This window comes from Nelusetta ayraudi, unplaced genomic scaffold (assembly GCF_046127955.1).
Source record: "Nelusetta ayraudi isolate G7.1 ecotype Tasmania unplaced genomic scaffold, CSIRO-AGI_Nayr_v1 ptg000097l, whole genome shotgun sequence".
In the NCBI taxonomy this organism is placed as follows: Eukaryota; Metazoa; Chordata; class Actinopteri; order Tetraodontiformes; family Monacanthidae; genus Nelusetta; species Nelusetta ayraudi.
Genome location: NW_027466147.1, coordinates 352,457 through 376,332, shown reverse-complemented (window position 1 = coordinate 376,332; position 23,876 = coordinate 352,457). Strand labels below are relative to the sequence as shown.

At 47.6% G+C, this 23,876-nt stretch overlaps 1 protein-coding gene across 8 annotated transcripts in view; it reads right to left on the bottom strand.

Annotated features, from left to right (window-relative positions):
• rapgef2b (Rap guanine nucleotide exchange factor 2b) overlaps window positions 1-23,876 on the bottom strand; it is a 97,303-nt gene that overhangs the window by 72,051 nt on the left and 1,376 nt on the right. The gene's annotated exons all lie outside the window — the stretch shown is intronic.

The window sequence follows — 23,876 nt, the reverse complement described above, 5'->3', positions numbered from 1 at the left end:
TGGCCTGCATTGTGTTCAGTGAGACTTCCCACAAAAAGAGAGGGCCCTCAAGTTGCAGTGAAAACTAAAACTTGTTTCGTTTAGGAAAAAAAAAAAAAAGGTACTCTTTAGAGAAACAGGTCAGCAACCTTACGAAAGAGGATGTGAACTTGTTCACAAGAGAAGTAAAAGCGTTTTGTGTCTTGAATTCCTGTAATCTGAGGGAAAAACTGTAAACACTGCCTGGGAACTTCCTGGTCGATAACATCGGCCATTGTTGATTTTGATTTTTTTTTTTTTGCTTCTTTTGAGCCGATGAAATAATGAGAGTCAATAACTTATTGTGATCGGCCGATTTCTTGGGACATTTTGTGGCATTTGGATAAAATCAGAAACAGCTGGTACCTGCACTCAGAAAGCAAATTTAGAACATTGGAAATACTAATAAACAGTCATCAAGACCAATGTAAAGCAGTGGCGCTTCCCCGTTAACCAGAGTTACACTAGCAGTCAAAAGTTTGGACACACTTGTTTCTTCTTTATCTTTACTACTTCATCAAATCAAATATATGACCAAGATATGATGTATTAATGTAGCAAAAATGTTAAATACCTAAATATGTTATGTTGTATATTTTATATGAAGGGTGGCTATTTTAGATCATCCAAAATAAAATAAAATAAAAAAAACTTGCTTGGGTTATTTCACACTTTTTTGTTTAATACATATTCCATATGTGTTCATCCATAGTTTTGATGCCTTCAGTGACAATCTACAATGTAAATAGTCATGAAACTGAAAGAAAAACCATTAAAGCAGAAGAATGTCCAAACTTTTGACTGGCAGTGTATAGAGTTTAACAGCCTCAAACGATCGCATTGGAGAGGTAAGAAAACGCACCGTCATCTCAAAAGTGGCGGCAAATCTTTGCAACATTTGCACATTACTGTCATTTCCAGTGTTTGCAGATAAGTTCCAAGCCCCCCCCGCCCCAGGGTCACCCGGCCCCTCCAGCTATAGTTAGAACGCGTCACTGCTTCCCTTATCTCGTCACACCGCAGTGTCTGCGAGCCAGATCGGAGGCTTTCCTCTAATCAGGGCCCTTTTTTGACCGCAGCCCAAACCAGCCGACGCAATTTACTCCCTGGGCTCTGGCTGGGTGCAGATAGCAGAATGCCCTCCCCAACCCCCACGCATGCATCCGTCACCCGCCGGAGACGAGCGACATCAAAAGAGGGAAGAGAAGGAAGGGAGCTTTCACCTGCAGAGAACAATGGTGAGCCTCGCAGGGAGACACACAAAGGGCTCCGTGGTGCAGGGGTGAAGGACAAGATGGACGTCCAGCAGTCGCTGAGCAACAGTCGGTCTCCCTCCCTGCTGGTCTCAGCGAGCGTAGTGAGGCAATTTTATTTATTAACAGAAGTTTTATTGTTTGGTTTATCTTGAACGTGTAGTCGGCTGAGAATTGAGACTTGCTTATGCCACATTTAAAAACCACCCTACTAAAACTACTGTATTCTGAAAATTGCCTGATTATTAACACGCTATGCACCGTATCAGTTTCTGAACAGAGAATTGTTTGAATTGAGAATCGATTTTGAATCAAATTGTGATCTCAAGAATTGGAATCGAACAGCGAGACGGCCAAAGACTCACATCCCTGCCAACACTCCAACACTCCAACCCGCCACCCGGTTCACATCATGACATCAACTGCCTTGAGACGAATGTGCACTGCCTTCGCAGTGAGGCCGTAGCGGCTGGGAGACGGATCGGCCGCGCATCAGGGGACTGATGGGGCCGTTTGCGAGCACCGCCATGACATTTTCCCTTCTTAGCTTGCGGAGAAAATGACAGATTAAGTGTGACAAAGCTGTAAAAAGGAGACACATGGCGGCCGTTTCACTGCCTCCTCAGTGAGTCAGCCGGCAGAGCAGATCAATAGTTGTGGCTCCTCTTTGTAACAACCCTGCCCCCCCGCCCAGCTCCAGGAAAACCTTCGTAATGGGAAGGAAATCCTTCTGGCAAGTGATCCCAGCGGCGTGTTGTTTGTCTCTTTCTGGTCAAAGTGGGCAGGACGCTCGGGGTTTGTTTGGTAAAATATATCGTGAGCCGGATACAAAGGGGAGGTTTCTGAGTGGTGGAGGGTATGGGCTTGGAGGGGTGGGGGGTATTTTGGAGACACATTTTGCGGCTCCAGCGGTGCAAGCAGGAAGCAAACCACTGCCGGTAGCTGTACGTGACGGTTATCAAGACGTGATATCACCGGGAGGTCAGCGACTAATGACTGGTTGCAACGGAAACAGCGGACCACTTTCTTTTTTTCATAAGTGAGTTTCTTTAGAAGATCGAATGCCAAAGAAGAGTTCTGAGTTCACGATGGGGTTTCACTGGATTTCTACGACAGTGGTTTTCCAAATGGGGGGCGCTAGCAGGGGCGCAGAAAATTGGAGAGAAGATAAATAAATAATAGAATCGACTTATCAGCTATAACTAAATCATTGTTAAATCGTTATGACGAAATATATTTTATAATAATACATCATATGTTGCCTGCCAGTTTTGCACCATTTATCAAGAAGGAGTTGCTCCTCAAGCTAGCCGATGGTGGAAAACAGACAGGTTTGTGATTAAGAGACCGAAGGAACAGACAGACAGCCCAGCTGTTGAAGACACTGCCGCAAAAAAAAAAAACACGAAAAGCAGAACGGCAGAAGATCCGTCTGCTGTCGTCAATGTTTGCTGCAGCGGTCGAGCCAAAGGACGGCGGGGGAAAGCGGGAGAAGTCGACCGGGAAGCATATGTACTTCCTGTCGGCGCTGCCAGGGCGCTTGATGGAAATGAATGAGCTTTTAACGCAGTGTTGCGTCTCACCAGCCAACAGAGGGGCTGGCAGGACGAGCAACACATTGTGACCCCTCCTCCTGTGGCTGCGGGCGTCCTCACTCACTTCCCTCCAGGCTGGTCTGAGTCAGACCTATTGAGAATCACGCCGCCATCCACGATACCGACTCTCGCACCTCCGTGCGCCCTGCACCCTTCTTTTTCCCCCCCTCGGCAGCTCACTGCGCCCACTCCTGTCTAAGACGCTTACCGACTTGATCCCCAGCAGCCGGAGGGAGAACGGCCGCGCTAATCGCAGCGCAAAGTGCGGCGAGGATTTGTTGTTGTTGTTGTTGTTGTTCTGATTTCTGGAGAAAAAAAAAAAAAAAGCTGCGAAAAGCACAAATTAATCCTCGGAAACTTGGGGAGCGAGAGGAGGGAGGACGACCTAGTTTTTTCCAACTACTTGCCCACGAGTCACCGTGAGGGGGGAGCTTTTAAAGTCGGCACCTTCACCTCTCTGAACTTAACGACGGCCGCGAGGCTGGAATAGGAACAAAACAGCTGACGATGCAAAGAATGGGGGGCAAAAAACAGCTCAGAACGCACAGGCACGACCGACATGCCGGCTAGAGTGACTGTTTGTACTCGTCAAGCGGAAGAAGAAATGCAAAATTCAAATTTCATGACTTCTCCGGCATTTCCATGACCGTGGGAGCTGTGCAGGTAAAATAAGGACACGTTGTTGTCTGAGACAATTTGTCCATCCGTTTTACTGCAGCTCTGTGCGGATGAATCCTGCTTTGAAGCCGACGCCTTTCCTTTTCCTGCGTCTCGCCTTTACAATCCCAGCGACGCTCAGCCACCGACGCTCTGCCACCGACGGTCAGCCACCGACGCCAGGTATTTCTGGTTCCAGTTACCGTGACGGCGAGGGGCCGTCTTGTGTGTCAGCGCAGGGAGTGAGGCTCGCATTCCTCGGATGACACCAGCAACAGTCTCACTGTCCACACACACACACACACACACACACACACGGCCTAAGGGGCCATCTGAGTTGCTCCTCTCACCCCCTGCTGTGTTCTAACCTATAGCGGGTGATATATGGCACACCATGTGTCACAATCGGGTCAACTATTAAGGCCGTGAATGCACGCAGGGAGGGTTTCAAAGAATTTGCCTTATTTGCATTGAGCACTGGGGTTTTTTTTTTTATTAAGAGAATCAATGGCTAAAAAAAAAAAATCTTTTAAAATTCTTCTGCAATTCTCCTACAATCCAAAAAAGGGACAATTTCACTCTGTGTTCTCAAGTACGTTCACAGACGTTTGCACCCGACGCCAAAGGTTAACCATAATAAATGACGGTGCAACGTCAATAACTCAATAGGCGACTGACAGAAAAGAAGAAACGCCTCTCCCTCGTGCGTTCCGCTCTTCTCAGAATTCAGAGCTGCGAATTCCATCACGTTCCGGGTACGAGTAAGTAGCGGCGAGCGGCCAGACACCTGCATATATCACAGCGCTAATGCAATTGCTTGAGGGTGAAATCACGGCAGCAGACCATAAGAGGCTGTGCCATGCTTCTCGGGACGACCTTTCAGTGACGGTGAAGACGGAATGAATGGACCAGCAGAGCAGCCAGACCCCAGTCACAGACTCGGGGTGCGGGGGGAGTGGGCTGCATTGACCTGGGGATGGGCTGGTGGGTCACATGATGACCTGACATTCCAACTTCGGAGGATAGTGGAACATTAAGAGCTGTCAGCGCTGTAGTCCTTGTTGTAGTATTTGTTCTACATGCCAGTTTACTTTAAAGGGGCATTTCACCTCTAGGAACTGTGTGCCTGATTTTCACTTCATCAATCATTAAGCACGAATCGCAAATATCTAAACGCTAAAGCAAGCGGTCTGGGCAGTCGGGGATTTTGCGGTGGACGAATGTCACAACGTAGAAAAATGTCTCTTTCACGAAACTGATGAAAAATTAGCTGTCATAAACTCAGTACAAGATATATAAGATAAATCTTGGCCCTGAAGTCCAATTTACCTGACAGCTCAGAGCAACACACACTTCCTCCCCTCCCCTCCCCTCCCGCCTTTCCTCCTTCCCTCAGGCCTCACTGTAGCTCATTAAAACATAGAGGGACGCTTAAAAGTCACTTTCATTAAAAACAACCGGGACGGTCACACGCGCTGTATAGATCCAAAGATTCTCCTTTCTGCTTTAAATGCGACCTTGCAGTAAAAAAAATAAAGAAATAAATGCACGGCAGACTCGTCGAGGTTTGAATGAAGAGGACAGAGAAGGTAAGGCGGCCGGCCCCGGAGGCGGTGCAACGAGGTAAACGGACCGGCGGGAGTCGAGACGGCCGTGGCTGAAGGTCGGGAGGTCACACTGCCTACGACGCAGAATCCGCTAATGGAAATGTATTGCGTTGTACTGTCTCCTCAGCAGAAACGCCGCAGCGCGTCTGTGTCAGTGTGCCAAGTGGGAGCGGGGGGAGGGAGGGAGGGAGGGAAGGAAGAGACCCCTCCACCCCCCCTCTATACACACACACACACACACACACACCTACCAGCCCCTCCCAGGCAGACAAAACAGCAGTGGCGGCAGTTTATCCCACAGCTGCACATAGAGCTCTTCATACACCTGGGGGTGGGGGTGGGGGTGGGGTGCGTGGTGGTGAGCGGTGTGGGGGTGGGGGGGGCGGTTGGCAGAGATATGACGGTCGACCGGCGCACAAGTTTGTGTGTGTTTGCGTTGACGTGCGTGTGAGCGCCCTCTCTGCCCGTCTTTGTTTGTACATTCCCACCCGCCTGCTAACAGGGCGGCTGGCAGCTGTCCTTGAGTCTCTATTGACAGAGAGTCCGTGGGATCTGCCGGGTATTTTTATCCATTAGCCCGTGTGAGAGAGCAGGTGGAGGCTTTGCAGGGGCTGCGCGGCAAGGTCACGCGGCGGCGTTGGCGGGAGCGGCAAAGCAGAGGTCGCTATCTGCGGCCGCTCTGGCCAAACGTCGAGGTCCGAGCGAGCACCCCCAGCGCCCGCCCACTGGTACAGAGACGCGTGACGTCCAGAGAGCAAAGGGCGTCGCTGGCAGGGCATTCGACCTGCTGCGGGCGAACGAATGCAAAGTGGGTCCAACAAATTACATAAAGGCTGTTTGTTATGGAAGATTTTGAGACTTAATTGGCCGTTTCACCGTCTTTATTTGGTCTGCTAGGTCAGTGTTTTCCTACAAGTCAACAGTTTTAAACCAAATCATTTATTTTAAACCCTGCAAAAGTACTTTAAGGCCGACAAAAGTGTCAAAACAATTCGATTAAACTACGAAACAGCAAAACACATGAGTCCGGAGACACGGAGAGCATAGCAGACGTCAGGGGACTTTCGCTCCACCCACGCTGAGTTGGTACTGAGTTGCAATGGAACACAAGAAATGTGGATGGATACACACCCTTAAGTTGGACTTCAAGTGGATGTGTGTGTACATTGAGAGAGCAAAGGGCATTTAGGCAAAGCCAAAGCACAACAAAATTTTGTTCAACAAGAATCTAAGTTTTCCCGTGTTGTCTAAAAATGTGTTGTGTTTCCAGGGTGTTATTGAGTACCAAAGGAAGGAGAGAAGCCCAACATTTCAATGGTTAAGTCATCAGAAAATGTGTGACTCTGAAAGCAGCCTTTTACTATGAGGCTGTAACCAGAGGGCTACTGTAAATGGAACACTTTCTACAATCTAAAGAAAGTTCTGGATAAATGTGCTGCAGCAGCTAGGACTGAAAACGGGCACAGTGCGAGATCGGTTTATAAAACAGTGCCGGGAATAATCCGCGCTTGTTTGACCAGGAAAGAAATAAAGCACTGCAGTGGTGGCCGTGTCCGGCGCTAGGCCGATAAGAACGCGTGTCTGAACCCTGCGGCACCTGAATGAAGTTGGCGCGCACTAAATAAAGCTAATTAGGAGTCTTATTAAGGCGGAGCACGAAGTGTTAACTCAACGAGCTAAGCTGGCGGATCACATGGCCCTTCCTCCGGGGCTCGGGAGGATGAACTAAGCGCTGGGCAGGCACTTCCGTCGCCACCTGGATCACAACGTCCCTGATGAAGAAGGTGGGACTTTGTCTTTTGTCCGAAAGGAGGGAAGGAAGGAAGGAAGGAAGGAAGGATGGATGGAAGGAAGGATGCAAGGAAATAAGGAAGGAAGGAAGGATGGATAGTTGTGTGACGCCTAGTTGATATAAAGTAATTGGATAGTTTATAAGGGCTATGTATAGTTATATGGGTAAAATGCACAAATATATTTTAATACATACATGTATATTCAATGTACAAACATAATATATACATATCAGGGGACTGTGTATGAAGATATGCGATTATATGATATACATTTATATACCACAGGATTACACATTTTTTGTGAAACTGTTTCTGTGGAGAATGATTATTATATAATTAAAGGGGTTGGAGTAAATAAGTATTTACTTCTTCCTACGCCTCTTTAAACACCTTTAAGAGGACCAATATCGCATTTTATTGTTATTGTTTTTCATTTTATATACTGTGGCTTTCATTAATGTTATTTTGTTTGATTTTTAAGTTCAAAATAAAGATTTTCATTTCATTTCAAGGAAGGAAGGCACCGTGCCAGCCCCGCCATCGCATCCTGGAGTAAATCGGCTTCGGTTACACCCTCCTCCCCCGAGTAACGGTGGGTGGCTGAAGCTGGACTCTGCAGTTCCTGAGTTCCTGGCCCGGCCCGGCCCGTGTTTAAAAGGCACTTGGGAACTACTGTTTATTTCCCACCGTGGCCTGGGGGGGGGGGGGGGGGGACTGGTGGACACGGTGAATGGCTGCGAGAGGAATCAAGCGGGAAGCATGTGAATGAGCTTAGCGGCGCCTACTTGAGAGCCTGCCAGAGCAAAGCCCTCGAGAAGCGAAAACGCACCGGGCCCTTCGAACCAACTGCCTGCTGGACTCCACAAGGAGGCAGAGAGTGATTTTTATTTTTAATTTAATTTTTTTTTCTAACAGGGAAGGGTATAATTTTGGGGGTGGGAGGGGCAGGAATTCCGGGTAGAGTTAGCGAGGAAAACAAATGTTAAGGGGTCAACTGACCTCTGCAGCCATTGGCTTTGATCCGAGCGGCAGCCGACTGACACTAATGTAGGTCCTGAAGTGCTCCGTGTGTGTGTGTGTGTGTGTGTAGGTTTTAGGCTGAGGAGGGTATTAGGGGGCGGGTGGGGGGTTTCTGTGCAACCGAACCACCAGTGACCTCGGCTCAAGATAAAGCCCCATGTTATAAAACAAGAGCGACGCCAGCTTGAGTGTCACTGTTGCGTGTTGATACGCATCTTCCTGCACGGAGACCGAACTGATAGCAGTCCAGCGCCTCCGTCTGGTGGCTGCAGGCGGGCTTAAGAGCGACCGAAGAACAGCAGTTGCACATTTCAAAAGAAAAAAGCTGGAACCAAATTGGTGCCCCACGAGGGTAAAAAAAAAAGAAAGAACAAAAAAGAGTCGCGCAGGAGGTCAGAACTTTCTCTGAATCACTCACTGGTGCCTCCGTCTGCGTCATCCGCTAAGAATTAGTCAAGCCGCACAGACACACACGATCTCGCGGTGATCTCATTAGCGCCGAGTGACTCAACTGCAACCCGTAATACCGCAGCGCACAGGGGTTAAGCGCAAGAAACACGACTCGCGACCGAGCTGAGAAAAGTTGCGCTGGAAAAACGCCGCGTACGTCGTTTATTGTTGCCATTTTACGGCACACGCGACCACAACGGTTGAAAAAAAAAAAGAAGAAAGAAAAACACCTGGGCCGACTCATCAGCCTCCGAGTGCTTTACTGCGCTCGCCAGGTCGGTCCCCGGGTGTGTTTACACCGTGCGATGCTGAGCAAATGTTGTAAACGCAGATTTTAGAGCCTTGGAGATGATAAGCGACGCTACCAGACCGACGAGAGCAATTCTCTTTGCGGGCGGGCAGGGGGTGGGGGGTATCGCGGGGTTGAGGGAGCTCAGCAATTAGTCTGCGCTCTTCAGAGGGCCCCATGTGAATCCGGGGAGAGCCGCCGTGCATTTGCATTTGAATGTGAAGAAGCGAACGGCGCTCTTGGCGCGACGCAGAGTGATGGAGACGCTCGGCCGCAGTTTCCATCCGCACGGCCGACTCGTTTTTTTTTTTTTTTTTTTTATTACTATCAGCAAACAGCTTCCAGCCTGCAGCCGCTGCACATGCCACACTGGCACTGCACGGACAGGCTCCACCACAGGCTCGTTCAGAGTCAACCACCGTGCCTGACCATAAACACAGCTTTGGCGTGCGGCCGCATCTACTTGAGGTCAGCACTATTAATTATAATCCTGCCCGATTAATTCCTGAAATGGCGAGCGGACTGTGATTTGCTCGCATTCTAACGCGTTTAAATACACATCCTAATACGGTGAAACCAATCCATTGGGGTCAAATAGCTAATATAACATATAATAAGATACTATTTAATGTCCCGACGTGTTTGATTCCGACTCTTGAAGTCGTGATTCAATTAGAAATCGATTCTTGATTCCAACGATTCTCCATTCTAATGATTCTTGATTAAAAAAAAACGACAAGTGCAAAATGCAATTACACAAATTATGGCGCCAATGTGATTTTATATTTGAAAGACATATCAAGTGATTCCAATGATGCAAAAAAAGAACTGCAGCACAATTAAAGAGGTAACGGAAAAGGTCACGTCAGGTCCACTCAGACCCACCACCAAACATGACCGGCCAAAGTTCTTCCTCCTTCACAGTGCCAACAGCGATAGATGTTCGCTGTAGCTCAACTAGCTTAACAACATAGCATGGTGTGTACGGAAGCCTGTGAGAGAGGGCAGGGTGACGGAGGAATAAAAAAATCGTTCTTCCAAGTTTATGAACCGATCCATAATCGTTGAGGATAAGAATAGCAAATTCTTTCAAAACATTTCCCCCCTCCCGCTCATGTAATTAAATGATTATTTTAGGCAATTGTTATTTTTAGCCTTGTGACAGTATGCCCACTTGCAAAAAAACGACAGAAAAACTCGGGCGTTCTTTCAGGTCCGACCCCCGGCGCTCGGCGGTGGAAACGTGGGACACAATGAGATCTCTCAGGCCCGTCGCTGAACCTCATCGTAGCAGGGCCGCAGCCGGGAACAAAGCCAACTGTCCGGCCGAATGAAAGCCGCTCCATCTCGCTCAAACAAAGGCCCCAAAGAGGTGCAGCCCCAATCACCGCCCGAGTTACGCAACATTACATAAAGATCAATTCATGAGGGCTCAGAGGGGGAAAAAGGGGAGAAAAGAGAAGGCTGGGGTTTAAAAAAAAAAAAAAAAACGGGCCGGGGGGATGCTCTTTCATCTTGGCGGGACGAGCGGCTGTGGCTGTGTGGAACTGAATGAACCAAAAACGGTGGGTTCCAGCTCCCCTCTCTGTCTCTCCCTCCACCACCAACCCCAACCCCACTTTCTTCTGTCCAATTAACTTGACACAAATAGAAGCCAAAGGCTGGCGGAGACTTAGTAATGAAATCCCCCAGAGCTCCACACTGGGAGAAAAACAACACCCGAGTCCCCCGACCCGGGCCCGGGTTTCAATGCGCTGCTGACTGACTGCAGCCGGTTGGCTTCGGTTTCCTGGACTGTGGAGCCATCGACGCCGTTGAAATATTCACGACATTTATCAATTAATCTTTTGCATCTCTGCAGCGCTCCGCCGTGGCTATTTTACGAAGAATTCCAAGCATTGTCAGGCCCCCACCCTGTCTTCCTTGTTGCTAGGGAACCACCGGAGAAACTCTTTCTACAGTGAGGAGCCTTTCTCCCCCCCCCCCCCCCCCCTCCCCACAAGCGCAGTTTCCTTTTTAATGGGGTCACAGTCCAGAAACACTGCAGATTATACCGTAAGATTTCTGAGGCTGCTCAATTTCAAAGAATAACAATGTCACATAAAATTTACCTTTGAGTTGTTTCCATATGTTTTTTTTTCTGTTGTAACACAGATGTTAAATTTGTGCGATTTCTATAATTAATACATATCTCACAGATGCAGCTGCACTCCACGCAAAAGAGAGAGAGAAAAAAAAAAAACAAGTGCAGTTTCGGTGCACAATTGCAAAACTTCTCATGTTAGGAAACATCTGGTGTCTTCCGAGCTCTAGCGACTGAGGCTACTGGGACCGATCGCTAGGTTATTCTGCAATCATTGACCTTTTTGTGGACCTTATGGTTGACCTAAAGTGGCGACCGGATGGACCCGACGCGTGTCAACAACACATAGTTGGGTAACTTTCAAACCCGCTCCCAGACAAATGTTTTGCAATCCCGCATTCAGGCAATAAGACTTCCTGTTGCCACACTGGCGAGCAGGTCCGATGAATTCAACACAAGGTCACGACCCTGGTCTGTAGGCCCTGATCCAGAGTGTCTGTGCCCTACCAGCACACTAGGTCTGATTCGGTTGCCAGGACCTTTGTCATGGATGACGATGACTTTACATTTCACTACGTTTTTCCCGTGACTTAACTCTAACTGTCATCTATTGTACCAGCTAGCAGCGCACTAGGTCTTGTTTGGTTGCCAGCCAGCTGATGCTCTTTCATGGGTGACAATGGTCCAGCACCAGCAGCCTGTGTCAGGTGTGACTCCTCGCCTTTTCATTTCAAAAGGCCCTGATTGTCACTCAGCGAGCCTTCCAACACAAAGGGGAAAGAGTGGCGTTTTCATCGAGGTGTGAAAGATTTCACTTTGGTTAACGCGAGCCGGCAGCGGCGGATCCAGCCGACCTCCTCTTGTGGGCTAACGAGGCCAAACCTCTGGATGAGAGACACGCGTGAAGTGAGAAGGGAACTTCCTCGCTGTGCAAGCGTGCGTGCGTGCATTCCTGCTGTCAAACGTGCGCTGAGCAGAAACGACCCTTCAGGAGACGTTAAGAGTTGCACCAGATTGGTGGTGCGTGCCGCTCATGTCGTCTTGAATGGAAGCTTCCTGTTTACAGAGCTCCTCTCCTTTCTCTTAAGGCCGACAGAAATACCTCCCCGCACCGGAGGACGGGAGGGGATTCTATATCCTGAGGATGTCTTACCAAAGAAACTCTCCCGTCCCAAACCATCCTGCTCCCTCGCCATCCGTGTCAAAGGTTTGGGTTTTGTTTTGTTTTTTTGCTTTTCTCTTTACTCGATTCCTCAAAATAAAAGCAGGTGTTTTCCCAATATGACCAAAAATTCTCACTTCTGTTGTACACCTACATGCATTTTTAAATGTTACAATGACGCAATTTGAAGAAACTTCAAGTTGAACGTGTTTCCCTCAGACGTCCACTCATCAGTGTGTTTTATGTGTTGTGCATTTTGGATGTAACCAGTGAACAAATACAACATCCTTCCAGTCTGTCTTGGTCTCTAGTCGCACTTGCAAAGCCTTTTTTTTTAAATGCACAATTAGAATAAAAACTAACCCAGACGTGAGTCTGTAACTCTGGCTATAATGCAAGTCTTTGTTCAAGTCGTGTAGTGGCTACAATTAAGCTTAAAAACAGCTTCTCCCCGGTGCGGCAACAAAATAATTGCTCTGATTCAAACCGTTTGTGACAAGCAGAAGCTGGCTCGAACAGGGAGTCTTTGTTGCCGGCCTCGCAGCGCGCAGGCTAGTAAATCCCGAGCACTTGAACATACAGGGGAACGAACAGGCTTGATTGAAGAGCATCCTCCCCTCTAATTACAATCATATACGTCTTCACCTGGCTGCGATACCGAGGCAGCAGCCGGCCTGACCCAAACAAAATGTCAAGACAGTCAGCAGAGGACAGTTTTGCAATTTGAATCATTTTTTTTTTAATGTTCTGGTGATAAATATACACCAGAAAGCAGGAGAACAACCTGGGTTGCACCTCAGCAATCAAATCATCATTTGACGACCTGATGATTAATAATCCAAAAAAACTCCACTGAGCTCCAGAACGACAGCATGCGCACGCAAAAACCCTGGCTTTGAGCTCCGTGTTAACGCTTTCTTGGACACTCTATACAGAGTTGCTAGTGCAACGCAGTTCATGACATCATAAAGGGCTGGTGTCCAGAAACATGATTTGCGGCGTTCACTTTCTGAAGTGAAGTGAAGTGAAGCGCGCAGACGTAGTGGTCAAAGACGGGGTTCGCTGTCGGGCTGGAGGCACCACGCCTGTTGTTGGAAAACCACTGGAGCTGAGTTTGTAAAATGAGGGACCTTTACAGCACAAACAACTTAAAGAACGTTTAACAAACTCCATTATCGTCCTAGTTGGCACGATTTGCAGCCAAAAACTGAAACTACAAAACTATGGTTTCTCAGTGACTTAGATTCTAACTCTCGTCTATTGTTCCTGCGCAGAGGTGGAAAGCACCAAAATACCAAAATGCAGATTATTCAGGTATGCGTACTTTACTTATAGTATTTCTTGACATAGGTCCGTTTTCGTGGCTTTTCTACTTCTCTCTCGCGCAGAAACGTCCGACTGATCTGCAAAGTGCCGCGCGGAGCCGCAACGCCGCTCGCTCTTGACCTAGAACCGCATTTAGCACAATGGAGCCGTTAAAAAATGCGCTACGAGGACCTTGGCTTTACATTAACAGCGCTTGAGCAATCGGCACACAGTGAGTTGGACAGACTGACGGAGAGGCCCATTCCATGATGCCGGTCACAGTCGGCCCCCGTGCTTGACGGAGTCGCCTTGTGCAGCCCGGAGTGTTTGTTCAGAGCCGAGCGGCGACGCTAAGCACGTTAGTCAATCACAAACAAGCAAATATAAGAAGATTCCGCGGGCATTAGCCCGCCTGAGGAGCGGCGTTACGCAACCTCGTCCCTGACACTTGAGTCTTTTCTCCGTCAGCCTGCAGAACACATAAGGAGATCTGCACATTATTCACGGCCTGTTTGATTAATGAGCCGGGTCGCTCGCAGCGGGAAATCGCCTGGCGGCGGACGGAGGGCCGTCTCGGGGTCAACCGAGGCAAGTGTCAATTAGCGCAGGTCAAGTCTGGTGCGCAGATGAACCGACGCCGCGCCGTAAATAAAGCTAAGTTGTAATTCACGTTGCAGCGTTAAGCAGGGAGAATGGTAAGAATGTGAGCGCGGGAGAAGCAGGATGAATTATCGCGGCGAGGAACCGGACGAGAGGTCCAATTCAGCAGCTCAGCGACCAATCAATCTGCATTTACCCTCCCCCCAAAACTCAGCAATCTCACTGAACTGCCCCACAGACACACCACTGGCATTATCGCTTTTTTTTACCTCAAATTTTTTATTTAATTATTATTTTACTTCTTTATTTTAATGACTCTTTTACTCTCTATGTACTTTTTCTGAACTGATTGCTGATGACTGATTGTGCAGCTCGAAAACTGAATTACCTTTGGGATAAATAAAGTATCTATCTATCCATCCATCCATCCATCCGCCACCAAGACATCAAGAAACTCTTTGTGCTTCAGGAGCGCGGCTGCTCCCAGACTGGCACCAGAGCAATTTGTACATTAGAACGAAGAACATAATCAGTGGTTGGAGGGTTTCGAGCTGGCTGAGATAATGATGCCCAAAGAGCAGGGAACGGGCAGAGAAACCGTCAAACATTCCAGTAGGAATCTGATTATGCCGAGGGCCTCGGTGATGAACGGAGCCCGGACAACCAGGCGGAGGGACTGCGGAGTTCCAAAAAAGAAACAAGAAAAAAAACAAAACGTGACAATCAACAGGTCGGGCGAACCCTGAGGGGCCAATTACGGAGATAAGGTTTCCACAAGAAAGACGTTGCACACCGGAGCGCTCGGCTGCGCGCAGGAAGTGGAACAACCGTATTCCTAATCGCCGCTTTTAAAAAATGAGGAAAACAATGTTAAGTGGATGACTTATCCCTCCATTCTCCCCCCGCATTCTTATTTTTGGTTGCGCAGGGCTACTTTCCCTTTTTTTCACGTCCTTTAAGCTCTTCTCTAATCCTCCTGTTCCCACTGGCAGGACTCGGGGGTTGCTGCTGCAGCACTTTTGGCAAAAAGCATCCATTAGGAGAGACGGCAGATTTTTTTTTTTTTTTTGGTTTGTTTTTTGCCCTCACCGGCATTGCAGTTAATCACCATTTTTTCCGTCCCGCGCAGCGAGGAAACGACCTGCGTTCCGCTGTCACGGCTACTCGTAAAAATCAGCAGATGGGTGAAGCGTGACGAGGGTGCGGGGAAAAGGGGGGGGGGGATACCCCAGGTTTAGAAGCACATCCAGAAAACAACCTCATGGCTCCAATCTAGGTGTGAAATTAGCCATTTGGTCAAAAACATCTGGGGAGGAAAAAAAAACAAAAAAAACAAAGCTCTTCAAATATAATTACCCTGCCTTCTAATCTGTTGCCCGTCTTTGTTTGCACTGGAAGATAATGAATTTCCTCAGGCTGTAATGTATGCACACAGACATTATCGTCCGGATGGTCGGCTGTAAAAACTTAACTGCACTTGCCTTGATTACAGTACTGGAGCCATTAAATTCGTAATAAAAAAAAATATCGAGATTTTGATTTTGATTTTGATTTTTTTTTTTTCTTTTTGCATTCAGTTAGTAATTTGCACAGCATTACATCCGCTTACAATAAGTTACGTAATGTTATGTAATTTAACCCTTTTGATTTTGCTATTGCACTATGAAACAAAACCAGCCAGCCGAACAACGAGCCCAGTCCGACTCATTCACAACGGGACACAAAGCTCACTTTTAGTATTTGTATTTATTCACCGACAATGAGGAATTTAATCCAAGCGAACAACACAAAGACGTGAAGAGCGCAAGTCATTTTGTGGCTTCTCTTTCAAGAGCGCCGTATTCTTTTATTTTCCCCTCCCGCTGCTGCACGAAAAAATGTTTTGGACAGTTGGGTCGCATCAACGGCGGCCGCGCTGATCGTTTCAAACAGCGGCGCTGCAGCGCACGTCAGTGAGTCAGTGGGCAGCCGGAGACCCCACCGAGCCAGACACACAACTGCAACTGGCTGCGGCAGCTTCTGGCCTGCAGATACGTCACGAGTGGGTTCAGCACCAGGCCCGTTCGTGCAAGTCAACCGATGGCCCATTTCCACCGAGCAGGAACCGGATTTGGCACCGGTCCCTTGCGTTTCCACCGCGTGAGCGCCGGCCGCGGATGCTCGAACCCGGTGCTTTCCTGGCACCATTTCTATTGTAGGGCTGGCTAGCGAAGTAAGCACCAGCTACGTCAGGGGCCGTGGGTTAGGGTTATTGTGACACGACATGTTTAGAACAACTGCAGAGCGATTTTTGATAAACTTATCAGAGGGAAAAAAATGCGCTGGTGGTCCAATGTGGAGAAACACGTTGGCTTTAAATGTGACCGACGCAAGCTCACTCGAGGTTACGTAGCCAAGCCAAGGCTAAGACTGACGCACTCGTTGTTCGGAATCAAAACAGCTTTGATAATTATTTGCTGGCAGCATAAATTCGTTGACGCTAAAATTGACACGTGAACGCTTCTATATATTCATTTGTGCCTGCAGTGCAGTACTGAGCCCTGGTGGTGGCAATGCCGCTCGTTGTTTAAAACAAAAGAGAATAGAAAAGATAATCGTGACTAAACGACTAATCGGAAAGATGATGGATAGATTAGCTTGCAGTCCTTACTAGCAGCTCTAAATGTTAGGTTTAGAACTGCTGGTAAGGATTGTTCTTGTTGTCGACTCATCTATCCATCATTTTTTCGATTAGTCGTTTAGTCACGATCACCTTCATTATTTTCACCACCTATTTTGGACATCTGTTTAACCTAACTTGCGTAAATCTTAAAAGTTCTTCTTCTCTTTTGTTTTAAACAGCGAGCGGCATTGCCACCGTCAGGGCACAGTACTGCACTGCAGGTACAAACGAGCATGTAGCAGCCGCAGCGTGATAAGTTCTGCGAGGACTTCCTGCGAGGAGTTATGCATGTTGTCCTGGCGTCTGCGTGGCTTCTCCGCAGGTCCTCGGACTTCCTCCCACAGTCCACAGTCACGCACATCGGGCAACCCCAGACTGACTGGAGGTGTGAATGAATGCGAGCGCAGCCGGTAATTTGTCCCTCTGTGTGGCCCAGAGAGGAACCATCAAGGGCCGGGTTCTTTTCCTGCGTGCAGGGTTTTCCCCAGCAAGGCGCCATTTTTAGCGATGACCCCCCCCCCCAAAAGACGACTTAGCCGAGCGTGAAGGAAAATCTCCCACAACAAAACGATGACTATAAAAAGATGTTGGCATCAGATGTGCCACAGACAAGCAACTGCTTTGCAATACATTTTTCACATACTCGTCTTTTGCCAAGCAAGAAACTACCTACTGGCACATCTTTCAGGCAGACCATCCAGAAGACAAAAAAAATTACTAAAAAAAAAACCCTCCTTCATCAGATCTTATTAGACTGAAACTAAAACAACCAAGGCATGTCCTGATCTTGACCCACTTTTTTTACGCGGACGGGGGGGGGCACCGTCTTCGATTTGCCTTTGTTGCGAATACTGTAAACAAGCGTAAGCCGTGCGAGCGAGGCCGTGTACTGGGATTTGGAGATCTCTAATCACACAAATTAATCAGCTCTCCATTTGATCCACTTCATGTCTGAGCAGTTCACCAGGAGAGGGATTATACAGCTGATTATACACCAGAGTGAGCCTGCTGGGCGTGGGACAGGAGCCATCGTGGAAACTCCATCGTGGAGGGGGTGGGGGGGGAGAAAAAAACTTGTTTACAGCAGTCTCATCAGAAAAAAAAACGTACAAAGAAATTCCAGCCGATGATGCATTTGCCTTCTAGTGTCACACTCACGTTGTGTAGTCGAACTTTGGGTTACGATTTACAAAAAAATGCACAAAGTTCTTTTGGGGTGTCGCGTTTTTTTCCCCACTCGATTGTTGGGATTTTCAAAATCCCATTTAGGAATGACGCTCCTGATGACGGCCGTGGCCAGTAGTCATTGACGGCGGGGACGGTTTCATTCTCTGGGCTGCCGACTGGGTCTCTATCTAGCTATGCGAGGATTGCGGCAGTTTTTGCGGCGTGAGGTCTATTGCCTGCTGCTGTAACGGCTGATGGAATTTCTCAGATTCTCCATTCCACATGGGCTCTCTTTTTGTTGTTTTAAAAATATCTTCAGGAATGCAAATATAAAGGAACCCAAACGGGACTCTGACGTTGTAAAAGTCCAAGACTCAGGTGTGCCGCATTCTTAGCGGAACGTTATGGGGACGCGTCACCCCAACAAACCCTCCTCCTAGGACTGCAACAGGGTGAAATTGTTCACCCGGCACGTCATAGACAGGGCTGAGTGCGTTTCTTTTACAAACAGGTTGGAAATCTCCAAAATACTGTGACATCGTGGTCAAACTTTAACTGTGGACACGCGTACAAACTGCTACTAGATGTTTGCCTGAAACTGATGTTGATCATCTTACAATGTAAAATCGTCGGCCGAAGTTAACCAGGCAGTCAGACACAGGTAGGCTTCCTTAAAAATTTTACACACTGTACCTTTAAAGAAATCAGTGTACAAAAATAAAAGTGTTCATTAAAAAAAAACAGCTGACCACCAAACATGACGCTAGGTGCTGTGAAGTGCCGCGTGTGTCTTAACGCCTCTCAGTACACCAACTTTAATAAGTAAGTTGTGTTCTTTTTTTTCTTTCTTACAAAAATGTCAAAATGAGGACACAGGGGTGCTTTTCAGGTGCTTCATGGAAGACAACCAAGGTCACAGAGAACACTTGAGAGACGAGTTCAGACAAAAAAAAAAAAGAAGCTCCACGCAGTTTTAAACGTGTACCGGGGTGTCGTCACTCGTCAGCTGGAAAACACTGCCGGGAGCGGATTTTTTCAGCGGGCCCTGCTTCGGCCTCGCACTCCCTGAGCGAACGGCTGCTCACTGAACCCGTTCAAGCCTCCAAGGTGCATTTTGAATGCAAACCCACGTGGCCCTTTTTTTTTTTCCACTGTTAGTTTTAAGGGAGTTGCAGGCAACGCAGGACGCCACCAACATCCTGATGCATTCCAGGCGGGAATGACTTCTGGAGAGCGTTTGTGTTCGGGCCGGTAGCCAGCCATGATATCACTCGTGCAGGCGATCCAACTGGAAGGCCACACAATAAAACCATAAACACAGCCATAAATGCTTTCATCCCCCCAGTAAAGGTTATGTTACAAATGACTTGAGATGCAGCTTCTATTGTTTTTTTTAATCAGCCGCTCCTCTTGCAACCAGAACACTCTTGCAACAACAGTTTTAACGACGGATGCACCGATACCAATATCAGGCATCGGTACCGATACCTATCCCACTAACAGGTACCGATACCAGTTGTGTATGTATGTATTGACGTATGTATTAATGACAATTTTGCTAAATTCGTCTTTGCACTACAGTGAAACCTGTGACTGCGGCCCATGTTCTAGAATGACACGCTGAGGAATGTTGCTCAAATAATCTGTGAAATTCTGCGTAAAAATGGAGGGGGGGGGGGGAATCATCATTTCTATAATGTGTAATGACCTTATTAAGCACTCCATATCGGTATCGGGTAGTACCAAAAGTGCAAGTACTCATACTCTTCTTGTAGTCTATTTGTTCTGGAAAAAAGTGGCATCGGTGCATCCCTAGTTTTAACTGCAGAGATCAATGTCTTCATGGGCCTCCTGTGCAGGAGGCAGAGCAGCGGTTTACTGACATTACAACGGCATGAAAAAGAGAAGAATGGAACGCATGGTTCCGATAAACCAGCCAGAAGCTCAGAGTGCCGCACGTGGGCTCCGCCAGTTTGTTTCTTTCGCCCCTTGCCTGCAGCGAACCCCTGTGTTTAACCTGGGAGAAGTGCGTCAGCGCGGCCGCGGTGCGTGTAACCGCGCTCTGCCTGCGCTCGACCTCCGCTTTCGACGCTGGAATAACATGACATCACCTCGCGGAGAGCCGGCCACTGCAAACTGCGAGCGGAGACGCCGAGAGAGGAAAGTGTGCATAGATTTGCAGGAGGGACGGGCACTCGGAAGCAGGGACCGTGATGAAAAAAACTGAAAACAAAACTGCGTCGAGCAGGAGAACTACTCTGCTTGGGCCTCGGGTTCCAAGCGTTGTTGCGATGCGAGTCGGCACAATGTTTCTAGACAGGAATCTGGAGTCTTATATAGTTGTTGGCGACAGAAGAAGTGAAGCAGTCGCAGAACAACACCCGGCTTTGGAAAATGAAAAAACAGCTCCGCTTCATCAAAACTTCTTCCGTCCTGGGGTCTAAAAAAAAGAAAAACAGCATCCTCGACACTCTTCCTCTCGCTATTGTTTCGACAGGACAGGAAGCGAAGACGAGGCAGCAGAACACTCTCCATTCCCTTTACAACCTGCAGCAACTACTTCCTCTGCAGGGTTTTTTTTTTTGTTCTACTTATTGTTGCTGTGAAGGAAAGTGCAGCCGTGTGGTCTTCGTAGCTGGAATGCTAAATTCTTAATTTGAAGGACGACCACGCGCCCCTGAGGCTATGCTTGTTTTTGTCTGACTTTGCAGGTCTCCCCATCGACATTTCAGAGTGAAGTCGGGCGGCTTGTCCCTTTAGCTGCGAGACGGGGCCACGGCCGCAGAGGGCAGCCGGCTGCTGGCCTCTGGCACTGCCACCTGGCTGCACCAGCGAGAGACGTCGCTCCTCCTGAAGTTCATCACTAACTGCGGTTCCATTACCACTAGAATTGTGCAAAACTTAAATATCACAATAAAAAAATGGTGATGGAAACACCTAAACTTCAAAAATAAATGTCAATAAAAGGTTTTGACACTCTCATGGGGTGGTTTTTCAGACGTATTGCGATAGAGGTATATCGCAAAAGTGTTAAGGAAACACTTTTTCCGCGTTTACACATCAGCGGATATGACGTACGGGGTCATGTGACCAGGTCACATCAAGTGAAAATGGCACATTATGTTTGGACGGAGGAGGAGGAGATGGAATGTATATATATATATATATATATATATATATATATATATATATATATATATATATATGTATATATATATATTTTTTTTTACAAGAAATCAAAGAAAATAACCCTAACCTTAATGAGAATTACGGCTTACGCGCTTCACAGCATTCAATGGAAACACCTGCTAATCGCAATTGTACTTTGTCGAAACTTTTGAAATATCGCTTTTATTTTGCGAAACACTGAAATAGAAATGCAGCTCGTGATGCACTGGTCTCCCCTCGACCGAAAAGCTTGCCAGGATGTGATACTTGTGACATGACCGCCATCATCACTCGCTCGTGCCGCGCATCATTCATGATGTTCTGCTACAATTTCTCAATTCCGTTACCTTGGTTGCGATACCGGTTTCAGAATGATTTTTTTTTCTATGATGTTTTTAAAACCAAATTGGAAAACCACAACGAAAATACAAAAGTACAAAAGTGTTATTTACCATTTTACTGGTGATTCAAAACAGTATCCACCTTCATAAAGCCACACTTGAGACTTTTTTTGGTCTGATGCTAATTGTCAACAAAACTATGTGTCTATAGTTCATGCCTCTATAATGTGAAAGCCACTTGCCAGCGACTTTTGACCTTGACACTCATATGCCAAATGATTACTCGCCAATTTTCTTTTTTCGGATATCAGAATTTGTCACCGAAGGATGATTGATTTTTTTGGTATTTGGAAGGATCAGAGCATTTCAGTCTGTGCTACAAAAGTATCGGAGGTCAGCACCCTGCCCTAATCATCACTTTCCTGACAGCTTTGATAAACGACTGATGCATGTTTTACTGACTTCAGTGACCAACCTTTGGGCAGACACTGGGAAAATAATGGATTCTTAGCAGCAGGCACTTTTCTGGGTGACTGTAAAAGCGTAAGAGTGCACGGCGTCCCGGAATATCGACTGCCCCATCCAATTAAAGTAACAGGCTTTAGTGAATCTAATAGACATGCTATATCAGACATGTTTGGCCTACGGGGCTTAATAGCAGTGCTGCTGAGTCGGCTCCGCGGTCATTGTGTTGTCTAGGGGTGTGGGGGGTGGATCTGCCAGCGCGCCCGTCCTGGTCTGCCATCTGCGGGAGAATCTTCTCCCCGAGATAAAACTGTGACTTCTGATTATACGTCGAAATCCGTTATCTCAGCAAGCCAGTGAGGGCTGGATGGGGGGGGGAAGTATGGAAAAGGGTGGCTGGATTGGGTGAAAAAAATAAAACAATTTGGAATGTGTGGCCTCAAGGACATTATGTAACTGGAAGGCTGCCCTAAATAAAAGCCTGCAAGAAAAAGAAAAATATATCTGCCATTCGCCACACTGCACATCGAAGAAATCCCGCTGTGTTCCTTCCATTTCTGTTCAGACATTAAAAATGGACAAAGGAGCGAAAACTGCCGTGCTGTACATGTTCAAATCTGAAACTACGTCTTGCTGTATTGCCCGCTTCCATACCGGAACTCTGGAAAAATGAGCCAGGAGGAGTTGCAGCGCACAATTTGAGCTCACGAAAGCGACAAAGGCCGCTGCGAGGGCTACCGGCGTCAGGCAGGCGGTTATTTAACCTGCCATGTGACAATAAGGGTGAGGCGGAGGGTCAAATCGCAGCCCCGGCCGGCCCCCGTCTTGACTCGGATCCCTCCAGCCGTTAGCTAATCCCGACAGAGCGACCCTGCCAACGCCATTAGGGATGAAGTGTGTCGGCTGGGAAAGAACAGCGGGAGAGAGGTGGCGCTAACGAGGAGTTGCAGAGGGGAGCGGAGCGGCGCCGTCACGTGGTATTCACTGTCGTGGAGAGGGCTTTATAAACAAGCCTCCTCGCCTCTTCTGCAGGATAATGACGGGTTTTCTATCAGCGTTTACCGCTGGTGAGAGGAAAATATGTGGCGCTCGCCCACGCCGCTGCAAGATGACATGAATGCAGCGTTTGCACAGAGCGTCGGAACATCGCACCGATGCATCTGACTAAATAATTCCCAAACACTGTCATTTAGTCATTGTTCGACGTGGGACAGTTCATCTAGCCACTCGGTTTATCGCCTCCTGTGTGGTTTGAGTCTACTGATTCAGAGTAACTTTGCTCAATAGGTCCATTTCTTCCTCGGCTTGTACCACAAAGGACAGCCAGTAATGTTCCAATCCTCACCTCTATTCTATTTGAGAATTACTTGCATAGAAAGGGTGTAATTTCCTAATGCAGATGTTGAGAGGCTCAAGAGAAGAAGAAGCCATCCAATATTGACACGCATGACAGGATAATAAACTGCTACAAAATGATATGGGGATTAATGATGAGTCAATCAACCAATAAAACCAATAAAAGCACTGCTCCTTCAGTACACAGTGACATCATCACATAATGTCACTGTCTATCAGCAATAGAAAACTGACTTCATGACAACATTTGCACTCAAAAATGTGACAAGAGTTAAAACACAAACCCTGAAAATGACAACAACTCGCCAGGATAACAAATGACAGATTGCTGCTGCAGCCAAAACATAAACCTGCTAATATTCTAAATGAACCTAAACACCGCCTTGTGTCTTTGTTCCCGTGTTGATAACACCACTGGTCAGACCGACAAATGAAAGCCTGAAGACCGGTGGTCTTGTACAATTAACAGGTCGTCAATGACACCGTAATCATTTCCTCATTGTCAGATAAACAGGCAGGCGGCTGAGCCACTGCCTGCAGCGCTGTGGTTAAAGTGCTATCGATTGGCCATTGTGTGTGTGTGGAGGCTTCGCTGAAGCAGCATCCAGCCCGAAAGTGCTGCTCCGATGAAACATAGCTCTCATCCTCACAGCCAAATTGGAACCGTCTGCAAGGGGAGCGACGTGCTCGTTCTCTGGCTGCGGGCACGGTTTGGACAGCAGACAATGTGGGAACATTGATCAGACCCCTCGTCTTCCTCAGAATAAATGGAAGTGGTGCAAAATGCCCCCCACGTTTGTCCACCATGAGCGCAAGAAACCCTACAAAAATCAAACCTGCACATGGTCATAGGGAGGGCAATGACATCACATCAACTACTAGTCG